Genomic DNA, 25,161 nt, shown 5'->3' with positions numbered 1-25,161 from the left:
GGGGCGCCTCAGGGGCGGGCTGCCGCGGGGAGGAAGGCAGTGCCGGGAGAGCAGGGCAGGGCCGTGGGAAGGATTAAATCCTCCTCCCTGAGACCGTGAGGAAAAGGAGAAGTCGGCTTTCCTGTAAGAGGAGCCACTGCCAGCCCCCAATCAACAGCATTTTCTTTGCAGGGCAATACCTCACGGCCTAAATGAAGCAGCAGCTCCCCAAAGAGCAGAGAAGATCCCATTTGGGGGATTTATACCCCAAGAGCAAAGCCCTGCTCGCTGCCCCCGCCAGCGGGGATGGAACTCAGCTGCAGCCTTGCAGACCGCTGCCACCCACACCCTTCGTTAATTAAACCTTGGCCAGGCTCTCCTCTCCCATTAACGAGCAGGGGGAGAAAAAAACTCTCCAGTGCTCTCTAAAGAGCACCGTAAATGCCATCTGCTAACGGGAAGTGATGTGAAATGGCTGCCTCCACTGGCTTTTTGTGACCTTTCTCATCGCCAAGGCTACAGTCAAAGCATCGGTGCCAGGGCAGCAATTAGCACGGCTGCATCCAGGGCCTCCCCACGTTACCACAGCCCAAAACAGCAGCAATAATAATGTACATTACTACTACTAAGTAATGCCCTACTCGGTTGGGATGGAGCTCTTCGGCACAGCCCACAGCTGTGTTGGGCTGGAGGTCCTTCCTGGCTTTCAGGGACCTATGCAGAGAAGGAGAAAATAATGATGTATATGCACGGTGCACATTTTTATAGAGTTTTTGGGTTTACGGGGCAGGAGGGTGCATAAGAAAAACTGCTTGTATTTATGCAGGGTTGTATTTGTGAAGGACGCAAGTTTCAAAGTTTGCCTGTTGCTAAGCATAAAGTGGCCAACCTGAGTTTTCTCAGATGTTCCCCTTCTGTCAAATCAATCCACAGAGTGAAAATTCATTCAGGGCAAACATTTTTCGTTCTAGCATCCAACCCAACTTTGACAAAAAAATTCAAAGGCAGCCCCTCCTCTGCCCCCAGCTGTGAGATCTAGGCCTGCAAATTTGCTATATAATTAAAAAAAAATGCAATTTTATTCTAAGAATTGCTGCCAAAGCTTAGTGGTAGGACCACACTGAAGTGGGTGCAACAAAGAGATACAATAATATCTTCAGATGTCCTTGGATGCATTGCCTCCTTCAACCACTTAACTGATATAATGAGCTAAATGAAAGCATATGTTTTTTTTATATCACAGAGCTGCTGCTTACAGTAGGTGAACCAACTCCATTTTTAATGTAATGTCTCAACTCCTTATCTTGACTCTCAACATCTGCAGGAACTAAGCTATAAAATCTAATGATGGCTAACCTGCAGACTTCAAACCTGGTCTGAATTGACTCCTGTTTTCTGTCTTTTCCACCCAAGAAGCACACCCCTTCCCCCATCTCTTCCAGGAGTATCCTCAGTCCTCATGCTGCTTCCCCACCTGCAGCACCAGCAAGCCAAACCCTTTCTTCCTTCCCTTATTTCTTCCCACCACTGTATACTTCTATCCTTTCTTTATACAGGATCACTTTGGCATAGCTTTGTTTATGTCTTGTTTTGATAGCAATGAACTGATTATTATTCACAGGAAAGACAGCATCTTAGTGTTTCCCAGTTGTTTTGTTTTGTACATCCTGTAATTTTTATGACAGTTTTTTTTTTTATTACCTGCAAAGTGGGTTTTGTTACCTGCAAAGTGATCTAATAATCAAACTGTATTCTTGGTTTCCTCAGCCCTTCTCAAAGCCTTTTGCTTTTTATAATCCTCTTTCCAAATCCTGAAAATAGCATTTTTCTTAGCACTGCTGTTTAATACTTGTCTTTTGAACTCTGCAAGCACCTTCCCTCTGAAGAGGGGAATGCAAATCAATGTTCCAGAACAGCCTGCCCTTCTCCATCTAAAGGGGCATCTAAGAAGCATTTTTTAAGAAGCTGTTTTTCTGTTAGCTTATTGTGTCAATGATCCAACGACAGCTGGTAAAGGAGCTGTTTATCAGGTCTCTCCCTTGCAAATTACTGTTAATGGACACACATACCTTATACCCACAAAAAGACCTTGCTTGATGGGCTGTGTGGGTGGACCTGGGCCTGCATTCCTGCAAATACTTGTGGGCACAACCTAGTCGCATCCTTACACTCAAGTGTTGTCTTAAGATACGCTTACGATAAGTGTACATTTCAGATGACTTTTTGTCTCAGTTTTACACCCCTTAAAAGGTATGGACCATCTTGTCATCTCTGCTTGTTCAGTGCTCGCCATTTTGGTGTCACAGCCTGCTGGAAAGTCTGTCAGATACTCTGCCGATATGCGTAAGTAATGACAAGTAATAAATTGAGGCATGGAAACCTCACCAGTAAGGTTTCTCTGGAGGTAGGACCCAAAATATCATATGTCCTACATACCTAAGAGAAGGGCTCAAAAGGATGTTTTTCAATTATGATTACTTTGGGGAAAACAAAGGTGGGTTTGGGTTTTATACATGTCTGATTTTCAGAATCGCTAAGCATGTATAATCACCCCAGTAGCCAGAGGGAGCTGAGACTCCTACGTACCTGCAAGCCCATCGTGCAAGAAGAGTAGTAGCACTGTATTCCAGCACTGAGCTTGTTGTTCTTAGCGCTGGTTTAGAGATGGAGATCGGGGCCTTGATTTCACTTAATACATGACTCACAGTGCCATTTTAACAGCAAAATCCTCTATCCTCATGCTTTTAAGGAATGAGGAGCCAGAGCCTGTCAGGTGGATTAGCCATATGTCAACTCCCCAGTACACTACAGCAGAGCCATCGTTAATCTGAAAACTTGATTGCAAGCCAAAGGGAACAATTATATAACCTAGAAATCTGAAAGGCGAATAGTACAAAAACAAACAAGAAAGAACAATCATTCTTACTTACACATGTGCACATTTTACTACAATTGTTAGGCAATCAAGATTGTCATATAATTGGCTTTTTTAAAATTACAAAAATGATGGAAGGGTTGCAGTAATTAAAAAGTGCAGGCAAGATGTTGAAAGATGATAAATTACATACAGGCAAAGTGCAAATGAAGCAAAATCTATACAAGTATTTATTTGCTTCTCCGCAATTTAGAGAATTTGTGGATTTGCTCTTTGTCTGTTCCTGACTGCCATTGACAAGCCAGTGTCAAACTGGTTAGAGGGACAGATAGCCGTCAGAAGGAATTGAGTCACCGGAGCAGAAGACTACTTGTAAAAAAATGGTGTCAAGCCCCAGAAAAGATACAAGCCATAGGAGTGGGGCTCTTCACCAGGACAGATTGCATGGGCAAGTTCTATGGCACATGCCTGAATTGCCATGAACATCCAAAGCAAACTTTGGAAAACTGACAACAGAAGAAAAAGGTCCACTAGCATTATTCCTCCCACATGGTTAAAGGAGATGATCGTGCAATTAATTCAGCTTATTTATTAGGACAGTGCCTAGGGCCCCTCAAGGTGGGGCCTTATTTTGTTAGGCAGGTAAAAGCAGAACAAGCCTCTGCCCCAAAATGACTTATACTCTCCTTGTACATGGTAGGAGAGAGGAGGATAAAATATAAGCTGAATAAGCTAGCTGTGGAAATGTGTTTAAGGTAATACTCTAAAACATACTGGAAATTATTCTAAGAGCAAAGTGTCTGCCTAGGTAGTTTGAAATGCCAGCCTTTCCACACTGCCCCAGAACCATCCTCCAGAGATCTGCTACAGATACCAACTAGAAGTCAGTGTCAAATCCCACAGGAAGGTTGCCAGTCTGCAGTCAGCTCCTAGGGCCTACCTGATCCTCGGGGCTGATTTGCTACAGAATGACTCTTGGGAAGGTAATGGTCCCCCTGCTTCAAGGGTCCTGGCAGCAAGTCTCCAACCCTGGCATGCGGTTCAATACCCGATACCTGGACATATGCTCCTGTACCTATTGTCTCCTGAGATATTATTTGCAACACATGGGTTGCAACCAGCTTACTTGTATTTGCAGCTTCCTTGCGTTTTTTCCCCCTCCCCCCAGCCAAGATGCCTCAGGTTGCACAGCCCTCTAGCACTTCACATGCACATTTCTGATTTTACTGTGGACATATGGCACTGCTCCTCACTGGCATGGGCAAATTCTTTACGCTAAGTACTGCTAGTAATAATAACATTTGTTATTTTTCTGTTCTTTTGTATCTTTAAAGCATTGAACAAATTAACTATCTAAGTGGCTAGGAAAGCTTTTCTAGCAGCATTTCAGATTTCACAAGACCGTCCATTTGCTCTGTGCCCAAGATCTCAAGACACTGCAGTGCAGGTACAACAGTAATCTGTAGCAGAGAAATGTCGGACCTGACATAATCTCCACTTCAGCACATGTGTATGTACACACACAGCCCTCTAAGTTGGATGCGTGAGTCGTCCAGCTGAGGTCACAGACAGTGGACACTATAACTGAGGGATTTTTTTAATATATGAGTGTAAAGAGTGATTTCAATGAGAATAACCCTTAGTTTGGATTGAGGGACCAGAAGGAAACAACCCAAGCAAAAGTCTAGTGAGAGGGTGTCATATACAATTTTGTCTGTGTTAGCCTGTTCTGAGCTGGAGACAAAATGGCTGTCGGGCTTTCTTGCCAACTTTGACATTAACAGGAGGCAGGGAAGCCAAGGGATTGCATGGTGGCTTCGAACTCAGAAAGCCTGTGCCCCGCAAGCTGCCGGCTGAGTGACACGAGGCGTACTTCACTTCCCTCTGCCTCTCTCTCCTTTCCTACCCATTGCTACTTTTGTAGATCGTGAACTCATCCAGAGAGAAGTTGTTTTCTTATTCTGTCTATGCACAGCAGAGCCCTGAGCTCAGTTGGCCCTCTAGGCACCAGGTTAATATATATAATAGCGTGGTACAAAAAAACAAAGGCATAACAGTTTCATGACGGAACGCATCTCCGATGAGTTAATGCGCGCAAAGCACTTTGAAGTTGAGAGGTTCTGCAGCATGTAAAAGCTGAGAATTACTTTCATATGGATTTGTTGATCTTGAGGACTCACGGAGCCACTCAAAACATGCCTCTACTCAGCGAAGTGCAGAGTGCGAATCCCTGCTACACACTCCGATCTCCAAATGGAATAGTATGTCCAAGAAATTCCTATTCGAGGATGTCATTAATCAAACCCATGTCATTATAAGCAAATATCCTTACTTTTAGCACCTCTCTATATTAAAAACAAGCATCCCTGGGGAAAAATGCAAATAGGCTTTTCACAATCTTGCTGATTTTGGCATTATCTCTTCTCCATTGCTTTGAGTCACTCTCACTTTCTGGTTCTCTTATGTTAAGTTGCCATGGGAGATACAAAAATTCAAAGAAAAAGTGTTACAACCTGCCAACAGGTTGACATGAATCTTATCCATTCTGGCTCCTGGAGCTGAACTGACTTTCCAAGGTTTGCTGAAGCCCAGCTGATCCCCGGCCAGGAATAAAGAGCGTTTTGTGACTCCATATCCAGGCTTGTTGGCCAGGTCCTTTCTGGGGCTGGAGCTGAGACCCAGCCCAAATGCTCCCCAGACAGATTCCAGACCCAAACTGCTACTTAGGATCATGCCTGCTTTGGTTGCTCTCACACCTCACCACCTCTTTTGGATTATTATTTATTGTATTTCAGGAGCAGGAAGCACCCTTGTTCAGGATTAAGGACCTGTCTCATGAAGAGCCGCCCAGGCACACCCAGCAGTGGTCCCAGAGCTCAGCTTCTGACTGAGACAAGATGCAGCAACTGAGCAAAACATCCCCTAAAGAAAGCAGAAGGGTTACAGGAGAACAAGGGGTTACGTAGAGGAGCTTTGTGCCTAATTTTGGTGGTTCTGCATCATTTCAATTCTTCTGCACCATTTTGTGTATGTATTACTATAGAGATCCACACCAATATGCACACTTACGCATGCATCTATCCCAAGGGAGAAAAGCTATGATTAAATACGCCTGATGAGGGACACCCACGGTCCCCGTGGGCCGTGTACCCTCCCACGGCCGCAGACATCTTTCCAAAGACGGTGCCACTAGATGGAGCTGAGCAACAAAATTCCTCCCGGGCCATGTGCACAGCTGCAGCATCCGCGGCACTGCCGAAGTCACAGGTTTAAACATGTTTCTTGCTTACCGGGCACTAATGTTGTTTCCCTGGCCAGCTGATACAGGGACAAGCTGCGGCGAATTGTCATTAAGAGATTGCAAAACCGTACTCCCCAACTGCGCTGATTCACCCTTAGCTGAAGATGATGTCAGTCTGGGTAGATTTGGCAGGCAGAAATGAGTTTGGGAAACAAAAGGAGGAGCTTCTGCATGCCCCACAGTTTATGGGGTGGAAAAGCCTCCTCTGTAATCGCTTCTTTTGGTTATCTAGGGAACGGGGGGTCTGGCAGCTCTTGGCCCTGAAGTGAAACACTTCTGCTCATCGACAGCCTCCTGAGAACATGGGAGAGAGGCGGGAAGCATCTCTGCTTCCCCGTGGTTGCCTCTCCAGCCTTTCAAACGATCCAATGACAGCAAACTGCACACGAAACTGCCTGTCTTCCTTGGCAAGGGGTACTGCAACAGAGAGAGAGAAACACAGGGAAAAGCAGTAGGAAAATGAAAACCCGACCTCATGGTCCAGACAGTGCAGAAATTTCAGGGAAACAATCAAAATGCAGGCACATCTGGCAGCAAAACGACTCTCGCTCGCATCTTGCACGGGTAGTGGTGCTGAGAGGCTGAAAAGCGGTGCTGTGGAAACTCGCAGCCCTGGGACGCACCGCCTGAGAGAAGTGACACTGCCGGGTCTTGTTCACACAGAGCATTGGCAGTGATCCGTCTCCATCTCTTCGGAGGCAGGCAGGGTTAAGTGTGCTCCGTTCCCCACAGCGGAAGGGATTACCCCACCGTAAAGGTGGTTAAAACCATCCCGTTTATTTTGTAAACTAGTTTACCCATAAACGCTTCCATAGCTAAACAAGTATCGTGGCAGGAAATCTGCTTATAACTTCTTAAAGATGCTATAAGCAGAGGAGGTAAATGAATGTGGAAACAAAAGGGGGAAAAGGTAAAAATGAAAGATATTAGCAAATCAGGTAATGGCAACATCTAAAAATTTTTCAGGCTGCAGATTGTCAGGCTAAATTTGAATTATATCTGTTGACAAATATCATGGACTGCAGTGAGCTGGGAGCAGAATGCAAATGCAACTACAGCTTGTAACATTTAACATTATTTAGGTTATGTGTTGAAATGGGAATAGGGATTAGCTAAATCTGCACTACAGTGGGTCCAATATAAACTTCGGAGAAACTAGAGTGAAAACAGGATAAGATCTTAAACTTTGTAATGCACTTACACAAAGTACATGTTCATGTGAGGAAAAAAAAAAAAAATTAATAAATCATTGGATGAATCTGCAAATACACTGTTTCTGTCCAAGCGTAAATGTATCATCCAAAATAAGCCTATTTTTTTATTTACCTAATCAAGTGGATGTATCTACAGAGATACAGTATATCATCTCTCACTTTCTTTATTCCACGTGTGTCTGCAGGCAAACACCATTAAGATATTAAGATGTTTCAATGGTACATTACGCAAAGCGGGTCATACAGTCCTAGGTTTCTATAATGGTAGCCCAGTGGCTAACCTGTCGGAGGACCACTCTTCTCAAGCTAACAATACTAAGATGCTTTTCAGTCAAGGTGCAGTAAAGCCTGCAGGAAAGGGTGTGGTACGCTCACAAAAGCCTGTCTGTGGCCAAGGTGTTCCCAGGAATGTGGGGTGAGTCACCGGTGTCACATTGCTTAGCTGCCCGTGACAGGTGACATCGGGTAGCCATGTTATTACGTGACAGGCGACATCAGGTAGCCGCATTATTACTACACGGAAGTATGAGCGAGCCTTGCTACAGGCAGGCACAGAAGTGTGATGTGACCATCCGATGCCTTACAGAGAGCTTCAAGGAGCACGCAGGACTGAAGCTGTGGGATTATAGCCTGGGAAAAACTGGGCCCTCTGTGCCTGGTGAACGATTTTGAGGAGACTGGTAACTTTCAAGAGTCTAGCCATGTATTACCCCGCTGTAATGAACAGAAATAGCTTCTTAATGATTTCTAATCTAATTTGAAAATTAACTTTGTCTTCAGAAAGCAAAACAGTGTCTACTGTAGTTGAAATTTGATGTTGGGAAGCTGGAAAATAAAACTCTTCTTTTTCTACCCTATTGGGCTTTAGGCAAACTTAAACGTCATCCTTAGCCAAGGGTAATTCAGCCTTTGACTTCAGCTGTGCTACCTGACTTAGGCAAATGGCAGCCCTGATGTGGCGCCGTCACATTAAAGCCTCCTTGGCCATCCTCTAAAACGTGCAGAGGTGCTCCGTTTCCCAGGTCCCGCACTGCACCATTGCCCGCGCCACCAAGGAGGCTTGCCTCCAGACCTGCCGAGACTCGTCAGCCACCCAGCGTGCTCGCACACCGGCCTTTGGTCAGGACTTCCAGCTCCCCCGGGGCACCCTTTGGAGAGGGAAAACTCAGGTACCCTCATGCAAGCCCAGCCCATCACGTCTGCGGTGCCGGAGGAGCGGGACACGGGTGGCGCTGAGACCTGTGCGCCCCGGCCGGGCAGCTGGCAGCCCAGGTGGCTCTGCAAGAGCATGCAGGTTGCAGGGCTAAGCGTGCCGAAGCCTGCCCCAAGAGCAGACGTGGCTCAAGGGGGTTTGCGAGCTTTGCCTGTGCCCTGTAGGAAACACATGGTGGCCTTGCGCTTCTGGGGGCCCTCTCTGGCTCCTGCACTCCTCAATTTTGCAGGTGCTGGGAGCCAGCACGCAGAGCCTCACCGCCCAAAAGCTCAGTTCAACCGCGGTTCATGGTACCTATGAAGAAGATCCTCCCTCATCCTCACTGGTGCAAGGGGACGGTGTCAGCCTGGCACTGACCCAGAGGAAGAGCCATGTGAGTGTCCTGTTCAGGGGATCCCCAGCTCCTGGCCCCCCAAGCCTGACATTATCATCTCCTGCACATCCACGCTGCAGTGGTGACGATGAGCACTTTCAGCCGCTGCCGGCCTGCCTGCTTTCCAGCACAGTGGACCCCGTGCCTTTTGACATAAATCTGAGCTGAATACAGCCTCAGGCTTCAACTCACATTAATCCTACTACAAGTTCATACAGAGTGGTGCAGCCAAGGAGCTTGCTGCAAGAAATAGAAGGGGGAGAGAGAGAGAGAAAAAGGGAATGGGGGGGGGGGGGGGGGGGGTTTGGCACCTGTGCTAGGGACATGACAGGGAGCAACTGGAGGATTTCTGACAGCCAGTTTCAGATCACCTTTCATTTAAAAGACAATCCTGCCTATGAGCTGCAACATCTTACCGTGTCTTTGAATAAAAAAGCAAGCATAAATCAGTCCTGCTGTTCAGGGCCTTTGTCTTGCATCCCCGGTGGGGAATGAAAGAGGAGAGCGGGTGAGTCGCAGCATGTGGGGAGAGGCGCAAGGGGAGCTGCTGTCTCTGTTTCCACCCAGAGACCCTCACTAACACAGCACAGCCGAGTACAGGGCACGTCCCCTGCTACAGTGACCTGAAAGAAAGGCACTTTTTTCAATGGAAGGCAGTGGTTTGTACTGGGAGCAGGAGGAAGAGAGGCTCTTTCAGCAGGGGGAGGACTTCTAACACCACCAAATCTCTGTCATGTGGCCATAGTTTGCAGCACCTTCCAGTTAGCTGGGGAACTGGGCAAACCACCCTTGCTCACTAAAGGGCAGGCTGGATTTGCCCATTGGCTGATGTAGGGGGGAGAGAGACTAATAAATCCCTTGTCCTCTGACAGGTTTACACTGGTCCAAGCTGATGCCTGGACTCAGGCGGCATCTCTCAAGCGTCCACACGCTGATGGGAATAACCGGGGCACAGTGACCCTGTAACTACTGCCTACACGCAGCTCCCTGCCTCCCAGCACGGGCAGCTGCATAGGGAGCTGTAAGAGCAGCCTCTGCCCCATGGTAGCTGCTTGCCAAAACTGTGAGCCCAGCCAGGCGCAGGGGTAGTCGCGCTGCCGGTGCCAGGCTGCTGCCAGGCCAGTGCTGTTGGATACCAGGGCTCAGCTGGGAAAAGTACTGCTCCCTGCCTGGGGGAGAGCAAAGCCTGGCTAAAAACTGCCGGCACATGAGAAGGGTCACCTGGATGAAATGGCAAAGGGTTGTTTGGGCCCTGCTGCTCAGCTTACGGGTGACACTGAGGAGAGCTGACCTGGAGGCAGAATGACCCCTTACTTCTTGAGTCTGCCAGAAACGTTTTATGTCTCAGGTTTTCTCTTTGGCTGCCGAACTCCAAAATCAATTTTTTAGCCAGCTCTAACAGCAGTTTTAACATCTAGCCAGGAAAGATGTGAGGTGAGGTGTCTTCCCTGGGTGTGCATGCCCATTGACACTGTTCAGTACTGAACATGGTGGTGCTGTTGTCTCCTCCCTTCCTCCTCTTCTCTGCTTTGTAACCACCAGGACTGGTTCTTGCACTTACAAAGAAGTTGTGTGTCCTCTCAGGACAGATGAGAGATTGTTTTTAAGTAAGTCCAGCATCTGTTATTTATTGTTTACCATGAAAGCTTTAGCTTTGAGCTGAGATCAATACAGTTGCTCTAAGTGTTGGAGAAAGTGTTCAATTATCACAAATCTTCCTGTCATTCCTTCATGTCAGTCTGCTGCGCACTCAGGCTCCAGGCCACAAGCTCCAGCAAAGTCTCTAGAGCCGGACTGCAAAGGCAGACATGAAACACATATACACACACACCCAGTTATGCCAAGCTGCTGAAATTAAAGCTGGTTAGAGCGGTGTGAAACACCCTGCAGGCAGCAGGATAGCGTCTTTTTCCTGGGACCGTTTCGCTGGGTAACGATGAAAACACAATTGCCAGGGAAGCCTCTCGTTGCCCTGCCTTCACATGTGAAAGCTGTATTTGCTTTGCCAAAATAAAGCTGGTGCCACTCGACAGCAGAAACGCTCACGCCTAGAAGTGGCTCGCCTTGCCTCTCCCGAGGTGTCTGTTGTGGTCACATCTAAAGACCCCAAATCAAGATTGGAGCGGTGCTGTGGTAGATGCTGTGGAGCGATACGCTGGTGCAGGAAGTCCCACACCCTGCCACAAGCAATTTCCACCCTGATGTGGAACAGGCCAGGGGAGCCAACAACCAGCTGCGGGGAAGGTCATGGCTAATGGGAGTCCGATCAGCCTGGAAAGCATGTTCTGGGAATAATTTGATCCTTCAAAGTCATTCATAAAGGAAACCAAACAAACCCTTGTACAAATAGAGCCAGGTCTCTTTGAAAGCTATTCCAGCCAGGTCTCGGTGCCCCTCATGGGCTGATGCAGACCATCGTCACCTTTGCGACCCCGTTGCACGCGGCGAGGGTGGCACAGACCCCTCCGAGTGGCAGGGAGGGCTGGGGGGAGCGGGGCAGGCGGCACCGCAGAGCTGCCCCATCCCCTGCCGCAGAGCACGTGCCGTGTCTGCCGGTGCCTCCCCGAGGGCTCCGGGCGGGAGCCACGGCCCCTTATGCCCTCCATAAGTCTGCCCTTGTCAAAAATTGGGTGGAGGTGGCCCAGCCCCACACAGCTTCGAGGCAGCTACAATGGGAGCCCAAATTAAAGCCACCCATTTATGTAAACTACCTCAAAGTACTGAATACAAAAGCAGATGCTTAGAACTGCAATACCAGTTTCAGGCAGGATCCACCGGAGCACAAGATGAATTATACACATATAGGATTTCAAAGGGGATCGTTAGGACAGGCTGAGTTCTGCCTGTCTTAATGACCCGAATAGATTAGCCTCTCCCTCCCGGCCACCTTGTGCTATCTGGCTGGGGATGGAAACTGCAGAGATTTTCACTTCGCTTCAGGCCTTAAAGCGCAGCTTCAGCTTCGGGGAGAGGGCAGGGGGGTGACGATGCCGTGCTGCATCCCAAGGAGCTCCCATCGGCATGCCAGGGGTGGCTTGTTTGCAGAGGCAAACCCCAGGGCCATCCTCGAAGCAGAAAACAGGCAAAGGGGAAGGAGAAGGAGCCTAGCTGAGTGCGCCTGGAGCGAGCGAGAAGGGACAAGGGGGAAGGGACTGCCTGAAATGAGTGCTTCTCAAGCATCACTAGAGGAAAAAGAGAGAGAAAAGAGAATAAACAGAGGAAAGAAACAATGAAGGAAGAAGTATATTAACTGGATGGAGAGTTTAAACCAAAAAAACCCAAGAGATGAATGAAGGGCATAAGAGATGCCCCTGCACCTTGCAGATCCTTCCAGTATTTCCTTACAACAACTTCTCTCAGTTCTGTGAAACAAGCGCCTACTCTCCTGTGGTGGAAAGGCTGAGCACAGCCTCCCCCTGGCCTGTGCAGGGCTTCCCTGCGCGGCACGCACTGCCCAGTCCTGCGCGGAGCGGCTCTGCCCTTCTGGAGCAGCGGTAAATAATCCCACGCGTGCACACCTTGGGGCGAGTACGATTTTCCTGGGTGAATAGAGATTTTTCCAGAAGTGATCAAGATAGGATAACCAGGAGTAAGAGACCAGATTATACAGCAGAAGCTCATGAATTTCCATGGAAGCCCAGGAATGCTGTGTCACAGGTAAGCACTGCTGTCACCTCTGTTATTTTCCAAGACCAATTTCCAAAGGTAATTTTTGGTTTGCAATAAACAGCCTTGGAGTCACTCTGGATTTATGCTCTGTAGATCACACCCATTGACTGTCCCCTTATCAGAACAGTTGGTGGCCTTATGACCCCAAGCCTGTAGCCGCTGAGGGGTGCCCGCTGCAGCCACAGCGAACGCCCCGTCAGGTTTCCCGTGTCCTACATGCAGCACAGTGGGTCTGAATGGCCACATACAAAAGCCCGCCTGAAACCGTGACTCCTTGCAAAGCACCAAGAGACCTTTGGGTAGGGCAGACCTAGGGCCAACATCAGCATCGCTTTAACCCCAGGCAGGTGCAGAAGAGGCGACCTGACACAATCCACGTCCTACCTCTCTCTTTGCCAGGCAAAAAATGCTGCCGTTTGGGTTCCCATGCCATTTATTTTATACCCTTTTATCCTAAAACTCTGGCTGTGTTCTTTAATATAATAAACAAATCACAGGTCTTGTTTTACATATCTCCACACATGAAATCTCTTTCCGGCACTTTGTCTTTATGCTTGTCTAAAAAGTGCCTATCAAACTGCTGCATTAAACAAAAATGAAGTCAAGCTTGGGGCTCCCGTGCCCAGAGCCCTGGGGTTTTACAGATCCTTCTTTGTGCAGCTTCTATTTCTGTCTAATTAAGCTATCTAATTCTCACAGATTAAGCTATCTAAACTGACTGAATACTGAAGCATTTAAAATGTAAACGCACTGAACTTTAATCACAGCCTGCAGACTACCCGCCCCCCCCTCCATCTGTATATACGTGGGGGCTGTTTCCTCGCGATTTCTTGATGTTACATCTGCATCTAGTGGCACTTGCACATCCCACAATGAAACAGAGCGTGCCGGGGTGAAGGGCAAGGTGTCCAGCTGTATGGATGCAACGCTGAGGGTGCAGCTAGAGCAGCTAACACGATCCCGTCTCCCCTCTCTGCCCCGCTGCCCCCCCAGCCTCGCACGCCCCATGTCGGCACCCCCACCCTTGGCTTTCCTGGTGGCCCGGCTTGCCCTTGGTCAGGCAGCGCCACTGCCAGCCTGAAGTCAGGGAGGGGGCGGAAGGCAAAACCACAGCTCCCCCAATTTATGCTCCCACAGTAATGCATCTCAGAGAAGTGAGAGCTGCCAAGTTCTCCTCCCTCCCAGTACCTCACTATAATATCCAGAAGTCCCTTGCTTTTTACATTTGAAAAAAATCCTCACAGAGGACTATTTCCAGTCTGGCGCGGCAAACTGAGGGAGGAGAAGACACACTACAGCCGTTCTGCGGCTCTGGCCCACAGGGGCTATGGGGGGAAGAGTGGGGCGGGCCTGGTGCAGCCCTGCAAGCCCCAGCGCTCGGCAGCCCAGGGAATTCCTGAGCCACAGGCTGCATCTGCAGCAGCAGCTCTAACAGGCCTCCATAGACTGCTGTCCCATTAATTTGCCTAATTGCTTTTTGAACCAATGTATAGTTTTGGCACCTGAAGCATCCCGTGGCAATGAGTTCCACCAATTAATTATGGTTGTGTGAAAAAAAGACTTCCTCCTCTATGCCTTAAAAAATATCTGCCTGATGATTTCATTTAACATCCCTCAGCTCGTCTCTTATGAGCAACTGCTGCCCTTCTTCCTGCTATTCATCACATTTTAGACTTCTGCTGTAAGCCCAGAGTCCTCTCTTTTCTAGGCTGCCGTTGATTCAGTCTCATCTCATACAGACAGCATGGCGTATCTCTGATCATTCCCGTCATATGCCTGTCTGCCCTTTCCCATTCAAGCACAGCCTGAATTTCAGGAGTGCCGCACACCCACAGCCCCAAGGCTGTTCAGTAGGAATCGATGGCATCGGGTACTGCGTCCTTTAAAAAATGAAATTTGCTGCTGTGGGTTGTGCACCAAAACTGACTGCAGCGATCTCAGCAGATGTCCTGGAGGTGTTCGGTGCTAGCCCTGCCTTCGGTGGAGGGCTGGTAGCACCGTGCCCTGCTCCCAGGCCTTCTGCCGGCACCGGCTGCGCAGTGCCACCCATGGCTAGCTCCGGCGCTTGTTTAGTGGCGCCTCTGTCACTCAGCCCACAAACAAGAGGCGACTGCCACAACATTTGTATTTGAGATCACGGAACAATACAAGTAATATGTTCATTGAGCAATTGTAAGTGTTACCTCAACTAAACAATTATAAACACTTGCAATAGAAATATTGCAGATAGGAAAAGAAATGACCTCAGACAGGATCAAATACGCAAAGCTAACTGTGGCTGCGGACTTCTCCCACAAGATAAACAAGTGGCTCAGCCCTTGAGAGGACTAGCAGGAAAGGGGAATCCCAGAGAGCTATTCCCATGCTAGGTTTTTTTTGCAGGGCTTTAGCAGGAGCCACGTCTGGGAGCCCGGGGGGCGGCCTCCCCGCTGCCTGCCCGCAGCAGCCCTGCCAGCAGGGCGATGCTGCCGGACCCCCGCTTCCCCGGAGCCCCTCACCCCAAGCCCTGCAGGCCACGGGGAGCAGCAGGCTTGGGCCCGCTCTGTGGCAGCAGTTGCTTTGAAACAGAGCAGGACAAAACCATAGGCACAGGTTTTGAAAGGAGGAGGGGACTATTTACAAGGGCTGGGTGGGTAAGGTGACTTTCTCTTGCCCCTGCGATGCAGAGGTGACTCCAGCTTTCTGCTCCCTCCGAGACAGCCACAAGGTAGAAAGACAAAATGTAGGGCAGAGAAAAAGCTGTGGTTCAAAGCACCATGTCCACCTCCCCATATCCCTCGGCGGTGGGATAACACCCCGCCAGCTACTTCTCCCAGTGCCGCAAAACCCCGGGAGGCTGCAGCGTGCCAGCTCAGAGATTATCTTTGCTGTCTCTGGCACTTTTCTAGCTCAGTGTATAATTCATCTTTCTCTGTTTTTCTTAAACAACAACGCCTTTCCCTTCAAAACATAGCTCTGTTTATTGCAAACAAGCTGGGGGAAGCGTGGGGTTGGTATCACACCACCCAAATGGCAGCCGCGTTGCTGCTGGGTGGCGCTTGACAGCGCCGAGCTGCAGGTGACAACTCCTTTTTCCAGCAGGTGAAACAGGCAAGTGCCAGCAAGGATATGCCCATAATAAACCACCACTTATCTGTTGGGGCAGAGATTTTTCCTCTGGTTGCCAACATGGATTACAGCCTTAATCTTCCTTTTCCTTAGCAAAACACATTTACGGACATTTCCACTGTTCCTTCTCTAAGGTTATTGTGCAAAAGATGAGCGAAACAATGAAAGTGTTGGCTTGGCAGGAGTGAGACAGCTCTTCTTTTAAACAGAGGATTTTGATCATGCCCTGTTATTTCATCTCTTCAGAACATTCACTAGGCAAAGTAATTTTCCTGTCTCTGAGCAGTGCTAAGCTGTCAGACTCCTTTTCTCTGAGCAAAAGGTAGTGCAGCATCTTCTCCCCACACAAGTGCTTTTTTGGGAAAATAAAAAAGAAAAGGAAAAAGAAAAAAAAAAAAACCAGCCCCCACTGGTCACTTAGAGGCATATGGTTTTCCAGAGATAGCATGAAGAAGAAAACTGTGGCTGCTCATGTAAAACCCCAGCACCCAAGAATCACTCCTAGCAGGATTGCCAGCCCAGGGAAGCCGGCCCCACCTGGTAGCATAACATCAGGAGGCTCATCTAACAGCTAAAATAACCTACCCTGCAAATATCCTCCCATTTAGATTTAAATGGTCGATGGGCCAAAATTCAGCCTCAAACGGGGGGGGGGGGGGGGGGGGGCGGGGGCAAATGAAAGATGGGGGGCAGGGCAAAAAGAGATTACCCAGAGCCCTCCCTTGCAACCAGCGCAGACACTGCCCGTGTTGTTTCTTTAATCGGGGAAACAATGTGCTCTTTCAGGGGCTGCAGGTGGCTCGGGGCATTGCAGAAAAGGGACATTATGGCTTTCCATGATAGCGTGGTTGAAAGGTTTGGAGCCCTATGTACAAAAAAGCCTTTGCTGAGGGTATTGCTGCTGCATCAAGTATCAATGAAAGCTGCATATCTGCTGGTATGAATCCGATTGCCGCAGAAAATGAATGGGAAGCATTAAGAGTAGCAAAATACTATTTCAAGTTGCAATGAACAGCATCCAATTCATCAGTGAATAGCAGGCCCGGGTCAGTGAAATAATAGCTCTGTTTGTTTGAAAGAAATATGGAAGAGCCTTGAGCAGTCCGCAGGAGCAGATGTGCAAAAGAAGTAACGAAAACTGCAGGCGCTTCTGAGGTCTAACATAGAGGCAGCTAAGAGCAAGGCAGCCTGGCTGGGCGTAGGGTCTGCAGCTCCCTGTGTGAACCAGTTTACGGGGCCTTTAACAGCACGCCACTCCCCTGTCTTTGGAAATCAGCTTCACTGAAGAAGAAAAGCAACCTGTATGTGCAATAGCGCTACAGCTCAGCATAGTTTACCTCCAAATGTCATGGTCAACCCTTCAGAAAACAAACTGGCATGAAAAACATGAAGGCGTTATCAGCATTTTTATAGGTAGGGAAAGTAAGGGTGTGTAGTAAAGCCAGAAGCAGAACCTGGACGTCACAATTTCCCATCCCTAACCCTGACCCCGATTTCCTCTGATTTCTGGGATGCTGCAGTGATGAGAGCTGCAAAACCCAAAAGCAAGCCCTGCTCATGCTGCAGCCGCAGCGGCACAGCCCGGCCTTGGGTTGTTACTGGTGGGTGCCGGGGACCACGTGCCGGACCCAACGCCTCCCTGCCCGCGGCCTCAGCCCAGCTTGCCCCCTCGCCTGCTGGCCAGGGCTCGGCAGGCTCTGCAAGGGTTTTTTCCTAGGTGCGTGGGATCCCTCTGATGCTGGTCAGACCCTGCCGATGGCACCCTGCCCACACATACCGCAAACTAAAAGGAGGCCGGAGAGGCCATGTGCTTGGCAGGGAGTTAGCTGAGACTTGGGTTCTTGGTCCGATGACTGCTAGTCCCTGAGCTGCGGGGGTGCCACGGGGCTGGGGCCAGTCCCAGGACATGTCCCCCCAGTTCTGCGCTGCTTTGGGCTGGACACTGGGCTTTTACCCAAAGATTTCTCTGCCTGACCTCTCGGTGACAGATGCTGTCTGCCAGGGGCGGTGACACAGGAATAGCAAGACAGCTGATAAGGTTTGATGGCTCTTTACTTAGGGGAAATCCTCTTGACTATTGCCCAGGGCAAATAAGATTCAGGGGCCTGAATTCCCAGAGGAGGCATCAATGCACCAGATCAAAGTCTGCTCCCCAGCCGTCACCGCAGAGGCATCACCTCCAGCCATAACAGGAGGTTATAAAAACAAGGTCTCTCCCTGACACATCCCAGGCTGCACAAAGAAACCAGCTCCAAAGACGGGAAGGCAAGAGAGACCTGGCTGCAAGTGCACTGTGGACCGTGGGTCCGAGCAGCAGGCTCCTAGAAACACCGTGGGACGGTGGCTCCGGCCCCGGGGATGTGCCAGAGCCATGCGGGGGTTGGGGCAGGGGAGCACGCGTTGCTTGGCTCTGCCTATTTCTTGCATTAGCTCCCGTAAGCAGGGATGCATCCTTATGCTTCCACTGTTACAGTCTCACACAAGGGAACTTCAATCCAGAGCGCTGTGAGGCTCTTGAGTTATTGAAAGTTCTAGGGTATAGTGGGTATAGTCCTGAGTCTGTAAACCAACGGCATGGGGTCCTGCCGCTGGCAATGTGATTTCTCATGGGTGGAGGCTGTCCAAAAAGCCTCGCCGCTGCTGGCACCTCATAAGGAGCCTGGCTACGGGCGGGCACAGGCTGTATCACCCCACTCGTCATCACAGCCACGGGACTCGCTTGCAGGGCACCGCGTGCTCTCACGACAGCGGCTGCCCGCAGGGCCGTGCTGCCGGCGCTGCTGGCACAGGTCACGCCAAGCCGGTGTCAGGAGCAGCCAGCAGCCCCGCGGAAAGCTTGCCTGGCGCAGAAGAGGCCAAAGAGCTGAGCTGTGTTAGTTGACGTTGCTTTGATAATTTATATCACATTTTATAGCTGGTGATGTTACAAGTCCTTCAAGGTACTTCAGCAGGAAAGATGGCAAGGTCCCTGCCTTGGAGAGCTTACAGTCTAGTACAGACAGGTAAACACAACAAGTAGAAACATTAAACCTTAGGTAGGGAGTGGGGACAGGTTGAGGGAGTATGTACAGAAATTATCTTTGGCACATCAAAGAGCTGGAAGAAGTCCATCAGAGGAACCTTTAGGCTATTTATGTATTTCAGGTAGCAAGATAAAATCACGAATAATGAGTTCCTGCAGCCTCTTTGCAGAACCAGCGCTGAAGCAATGCTTACAGAGGTGCTTCTCTGCTAACGTATGTCCTTCAGATGGGGAATGCCGAATCCTCCCCAGATTTACGTTGCTGACTTTTAACCAGTAACGAAAAAAGAAATCACGAGCAGCACAAGTACAGCCAGCATCCTTCCAGGTTTTGGTCCCTGTCCGTGGCTACTTGATCACAACGTCTATCTGCCCAGCACCTTCCTCAGCATCTCTTTCTTTTCTTCTTTCTTTTCACGACAGACTGCTCCTTCTGAACTCCCAAGCTACCTCTCTGCCTCAAAAAAAAAAACCCTATTTTGAAGTCAAAGTTCCCAATCCTTAACCCTGCTCTCCCTCACCATACCCAATCCATGCTGTCTCCCGTGAAACACTGCTGAGCGAGGAGGAGAGTTGCACACCAAAGAGAGGAACAACCAGACTCAGCTTCAGCTGAGCTCGCTGTCGCCTCGGCTCCTGCGGCCGGAGAGCCGGTGCGCACCGCGGTGCAGCACAGGGCCGTCCCCCCAGCGCCTCCCCGCACAGCTTCTCTGGGCAGGGGGCAAGGGACGCGGACCCATCCCGTACAGGCTTTCAAACCCCTTTGGTGCAGTACCCAGGATTTGACTAGGGAAACAGAAAGGCAGATAACCCGCCCGTCAGGTGGTGGGAGGCTCAGGCTCACAAGCACCCGGGACAGCTCGGGCACAGAGCAGAAGGTGTTTCTAGGTTTATTCTTCTCATTTGCGAGGGCTCCCTTGAGCAGACTGACACAGGACATGAACTCTTTCCAGTTTGATGCAAAAATGTATCACCCAAAAAAAAGACAAATGTACGTGGCAGCACTGTTAGCCGTTTCACTGCCAAACAGACCAAGCCAAAACCATCAGTCAAATCAAATCACAAAGGAGCCCTGTGCGTACAGAGGCTGGAGACCTTTTACGCCAGGCTGGTGTAGTTACTGCCAGCCTAAGCCCCAGCAGCGATGGCGTGGAGTGAAGCAGAGCTGTTACAGAAAGAAGGCAGCTCCTGCCCACCCCTGCTGCTCCCCGCTCCTGCCCTGCCTCTCCCGCCCCGCCAGCCCCAGCACTGGTGCAAAGAGCTGGGTGAAAAAAATGATCCAGCTGAAAAACAACCTGGTGGAAAACATTATTTCTTAGCCAGATAAATTCTGCAATCCAGTTCATCCTACAGCAGCACCTGTGGGCTGTACCAAGTTAAAAGCTAGCCAGGCTCCATCCTTAATCATCCCCTGGGCAACTGAGTTATGACTCTTCTACTTGGTGGCAAATAACTGCAAGAGATTGCTGTTGTTTTGTTGTTGTTTTTTTCTCTTGCTGTTTCAGCCCCAGTTTGCTGGTCGCCATCTCTCTTGTGGTTGCTGGCAGATCAAGGAGCTTGGGGGCATTATAGTATTTTCGACTGGAGAAGGCTCTCCCCAGACAACTCGCGCTGCTGCCCTGCAGCCCGGCCTCAGGACATGAGGAGAGACCTAGGCAAAACCACACAACCCAACGGCAACAGCAGCCACGGCACGGCTCGGGTGGTGAGGGGGCTGGCAGGTCGTTTCCCCTTCGCACGGCTGGGGCCACACAGGGCTAGCGAGAGGCTGCCTCTGCCTTAGCTGCCTGATAAACTCTGAGACAACTGTCAAATTTCTTTTTCCCTCCTTTTTCTACTTGCGTTCCCCCTAGGCCAGCACCGCCGGAGACTTGCCCTCCCGAATCAGGTGGGGGGGACCTCCCTGTTCTTGCAGCTCTCCTCACGCCTTTCCCCACCGCGGTGCCACCCACCGGTTACGCAAGCCGGGATACACCTCCCTCCCCGTCCCTTCCCCTCACCTGCAGCAAACACCCCCTTGTTTCCCTTCTGTTTTGACGACCCTATCGAACTGCTGTGGAAAAGCAGAGGCAGATCTCCAACACCTCCTCCTCGGGCTGGTGAGTAAACAGAGACACAGCGGCAGGGAGGAGGCACAGTCTCCGTCAACCCCTGCGAGCAACCGCTTATATCTACAGAGGGCACACAGATTTCAAGACACAAAGTACTCCACAGTATATCTCACGAGGAGTTACAAAAGGCATTTAAGTCACCAAATGTCCCCTTTCCCAATGATTCGGCAGTGGATGCCGTACATCCATGGTACGCTGTAGACTGCAGCTCTCTGGGGATGGGGTCATCGGCTTGCCCTGCTGGGCACGGAGCCCAGCACTTTGCACGCAGCCATCCCCATCCCTTCCGGGCTCCTCCACAACAAAATAAGAATTAAGAAAAAAAAGCACCATCTAAGTGAGTAGAATTACCAATCACTTAAAGGCAAAGTAAACAATCAGAGAGAAAAAAAAAAAGTTTGTAAGTGGGTTGGCTTAATCCATGCCAAGAGAAAAGGATGTTTGTTGCACAAATAAAGTGACTGGGAGCAAGACTTTCCTGCCTGACCGGTGGAGAGTTCTGTAAATCAAGACTGGAACTCCTTGCCACGTATATGAATCAATTAAAGCACTCGATGAATCATTTATTTTCAACATAGGTAATCAGCAACCATGGTTTGATGTTCAATTGATTTCTCATTTGTCTTGCTCCCCTGAGTAATGACAAACAGCTCACCGCTGACACAGTGCGTGCCTCAACCCGACTGCTTCTGGAGCAGCTTCTTCTGCAAGGAAGCACACCGGGCACCTGCTCCTACCTGCTGACATGTCACACCTCTTGGTCACTGCCCGCCAGTGCCTTTGGCTCTGCTCGTCTCACTCATCTCATGCCCCATGCTCTCCTCCCCGGGTTCCTCCTCCTTTCTTTCTTTCTTTCAAAAAAAAAAAAAAAAAAAGCAAAGCTGCATTTTCCACACATGGCAGTAGAGCCAGATTCCTCACTAGAAAGCATCAGCATCCTACTCCTCAAAAGCCAAGAATATCAAAAATTGCCGGAGAAGCAGCACAGCTCTGCGTACAGCAGATGATGTAAAACACTCAGAAGAAAGGAGGGATTCTTTAGAATATTTTCTATTAGATACCATATCCATACAGCACATTTCCTTCATCCAAAGTGCCCTGTAAAGGGCTTTGTGTAGACCTCTAATTCGTATTTTGGATGCCTCATGGTACATTTCACTAGTTAATCTCAGGCGCATACCGAAAGGAAGCCCTGGGTTCAGATGCTGGGCTGGGCTGAAGTCGCGGCGATGAAGACATCACGCCGACAGCGAGCAGTCCTGTAGTCACACAGTTAATTTTAGAGTGTGCGATTCGCATGGCCCCAGATATCTGTCCTGAAACAAGAAGGCTTGGCTGTGGCTGTTGGTTGTTCCTAGCGGATACAAGGCACCCCTGGGATCGGGCCAAGATGAACGTTAACATAATCCTATTATGACGAATAAACTGATAAAAGACATGGGAGGAAAAAAAATATTGGGGCACACTGAGCTTTCCTATTCATGAAGACAAGGTGCCCGCGCGCAGCTTGCAGGGCTGAGCACTGATCTGGGGGCACAGGGGCCGGGTTCCCTGGGGGGCCCGAGGCCCCCGCCACGCTCACCCGCACGCTCCCCTCTGCAGAAAGCGGAGGCAGGAGCTACGCCGCCTCCCACGCCCGGCGGGACCGCGGCCGCGGCTCGGTCACTGCCAACCCACCAACGCCCCATGGCACAACAGGCAGCACAGAGGCTACAGGTGAAATTCAGGTGTTGGTGAAGGACTGAGAGCAGGCTCCTTTGGCTGTATTACGGTCGTTATCGGGGATACACGAGCCGTACTTCACCTCTGGCTGCCTACAGTGCCCCGGGGAGCACCCCCTCCCCAGAGCATCCCCTCCCCGGCACAAGGCCCCCGGGGCTCCTTTTCCCCTCCAGCAAGCAGGGCAACCGACCAACAGATCTTCTTGCTTCTTTGTCCTTTCCCATCACTACGTAGCTCTTCAAAAATCATTTTTAGCCATATTTGTGCATAAAGCAGGCCCGAGAGATCTGTGGGATAATAAACAACTTGTTTCCTCTGCGCTCAGAACATTTCCAAACGCTTTTGCTTTTCAGCCACTTCACTGGAGAACATCTCAAAAACGCTCTTCCATTTATAGCCATGATTCAAAGATTTTAGCTCCTTTGCCCACCTCCTCGCCTCTGAAGTTTTCAGAGCGCACAGGCCCCCTCGGGGAACCAGCTGCAGGTGCCGCACTTCCAGCTCCCGTAGGCATAAGACATGGAGAGCAGCGACCGCCCCGCGCCCCTTCCCGTGCACGCACACTCTGACTTTTTAAAACCTGCTCAATAGGAAAATATCTGTATTGCCAAGATTACCCAACGTGCCACACTGAAAGCTGTTGAGACACCTCTCTCAAAGAGCAAGCCTTGTGTCACTCGCTGCATTTGGGCAGCGCCGCGCACGCTGCGGTTATGACTCAAAATGAGCGCAGCAGCTAAGGAAAGTCCTTTCAAAAGGCTCCAGATTCACCTCCAAGGAGCGGGCGCGTTCAGAGTTCACCGAGCCCAAATTCGGCATTAGCTGCCTGATGTCATTGCGATTGCAGCTCACTTCCTTAAAACCCTGCAAGCCAGGACAGAGCTGGTATTCACGGAGGCTGTGCAAATAGTGCCCTTGGTGCTCTGGCTCTGGCTTGGGCCATGCTCAGATGCACGTTTGCACTAGCAAAGTAACTGTTCTGGAAAAGGCAGAGAGCCTCTTATGTGATAGTTTTGATGTTTCTTACCACCTGCAAAATCATTAGAGAGCTTCCCAGGTCACACAGTGCATCCCGCAGGCGCAGAGGGATCCTTTGCCCCAGTTGAGCAGCCCATCCCTTTTACCAGGGAAGCAATCGGGCTGCCCCAAGAGGGACAAATGTTAAAACCAGACTGCGAAGCTGAACGGAAGGAGGAAAACGTACCAGGTCAATTTTCAGAAGTACTTCAGATGTGGGGCTTGATACCGTTGGACCAACGTGCCACCGAGAACCACCACGTTCATCCTCAGTTGAGATTTTCACGAGGCTTTTCAGTGACACACACCAACGTCGGGCCTGGGGAAGGGAAAATTAACGGACGTGAGTGGGAGTGGGCTTGGTGGTACGGTCTGATGGTCCCCGGTGAGGAGGTCCCACCTGAGATCAGTTTCCTCAGTCCTATCAGCACTTAGCCCGATTTCATTATCTAACCCGCGCGGTTAGATGTGGTTAGCCACTAACATACACCTGACAGAATCAAGGAATGGAAACGAGCTGACAAAATATTATTTTGAGGATCGTCAGCACTCTCCAATTAGCACCGACACGTGGGGATGCCTTGCCCAGGGAGAAGGATGATGGCCATCACGCTCACAGCTCAAGGAGTGAGTGCGTGTGGGAGTTGGTCCCCGCTGACTGTTCCTCACCGCAGCCCGGGCGCGCGCTTCGGAGCCAGCAGATGCGGCACCCTGAAACCCCAGGGCTCTCTGGGATGAAGTTTCCTCCTCTTTCTCCTGAGGTCTGAGCTCCAGAATTCCAGCTTCATCAAGTCCACCCCACCAGCCTTTCTTCACAAAACATGAGCTGATTTTTAATTTCTGTAAAATTCTCAGCCTTGTACAATTTCAAGACAATAAAAAAATTTTCTGTACTGGTCTTGATTTTACAAGACCTCACATTTTAAATAAATAACTAGCGCTTCTCATAGCATTTCAAGATTTGTCTTAGGAGAAGAAGCACAGGGTTATTATTTTTTATATTTGAAATCAAAAAAGACCACTTGATGCCTGCTCAGAAATCAGCAACCTCTTTAAAATAATGACAAATCCAATGGAAACAGAAAACTGCCATGAATTAATTTTTTTGAAGAGGCAAAAGCACCTGGTTTCAGCTGGAGTTAAACTTGAGTAAATCCTTCAGATGGGTTTGGCGAGTGAGTTCGAACCAGTATGGCAGTAACTCAGCTCCATGGGCAGGACACGGTATGCAAAGATTACATCATCAGACTTCACATCGTCATCACCCAGGATAGGCAATACCGCTTGGAGAATCATAAAAGTAAATGAAAACAGGCGACGCAAAGAGAAATACTTAAAACTAAGTCCTTTGTGGACCCTGTGCCATATAATTCCTCCTTGCCTTACAGGTTTTGTTATGAAAGCCACCTCAAATCATTTGTACGTATCTTGCAGTCTCTTCCTTCCTGCCCTGCAAGAAGGATCTTTGCCCTCTTTGGTCCCGTAACACCGAATCACATGCCTGGTTAGGTCACCTGCAAGCTCTTTGCTGGGATGCCATTTTCCCCGGCTCCGAGA

The sequence above is a fragment of the Platalea leucorodia genome (assembly GCF_965183815.1).
Source record: "Platalea leucorodia genome assembly, chromosome: 6".
Classification (NCBI taxonomy): Eukaryota; Metazoa; Chordata; class Aves; order Pelecaniformes; family Threskiornithidae; genus Platalea; species Platalea leucorodia.
Note: the sequence above shows the minus strand (reverse complement) of the source record.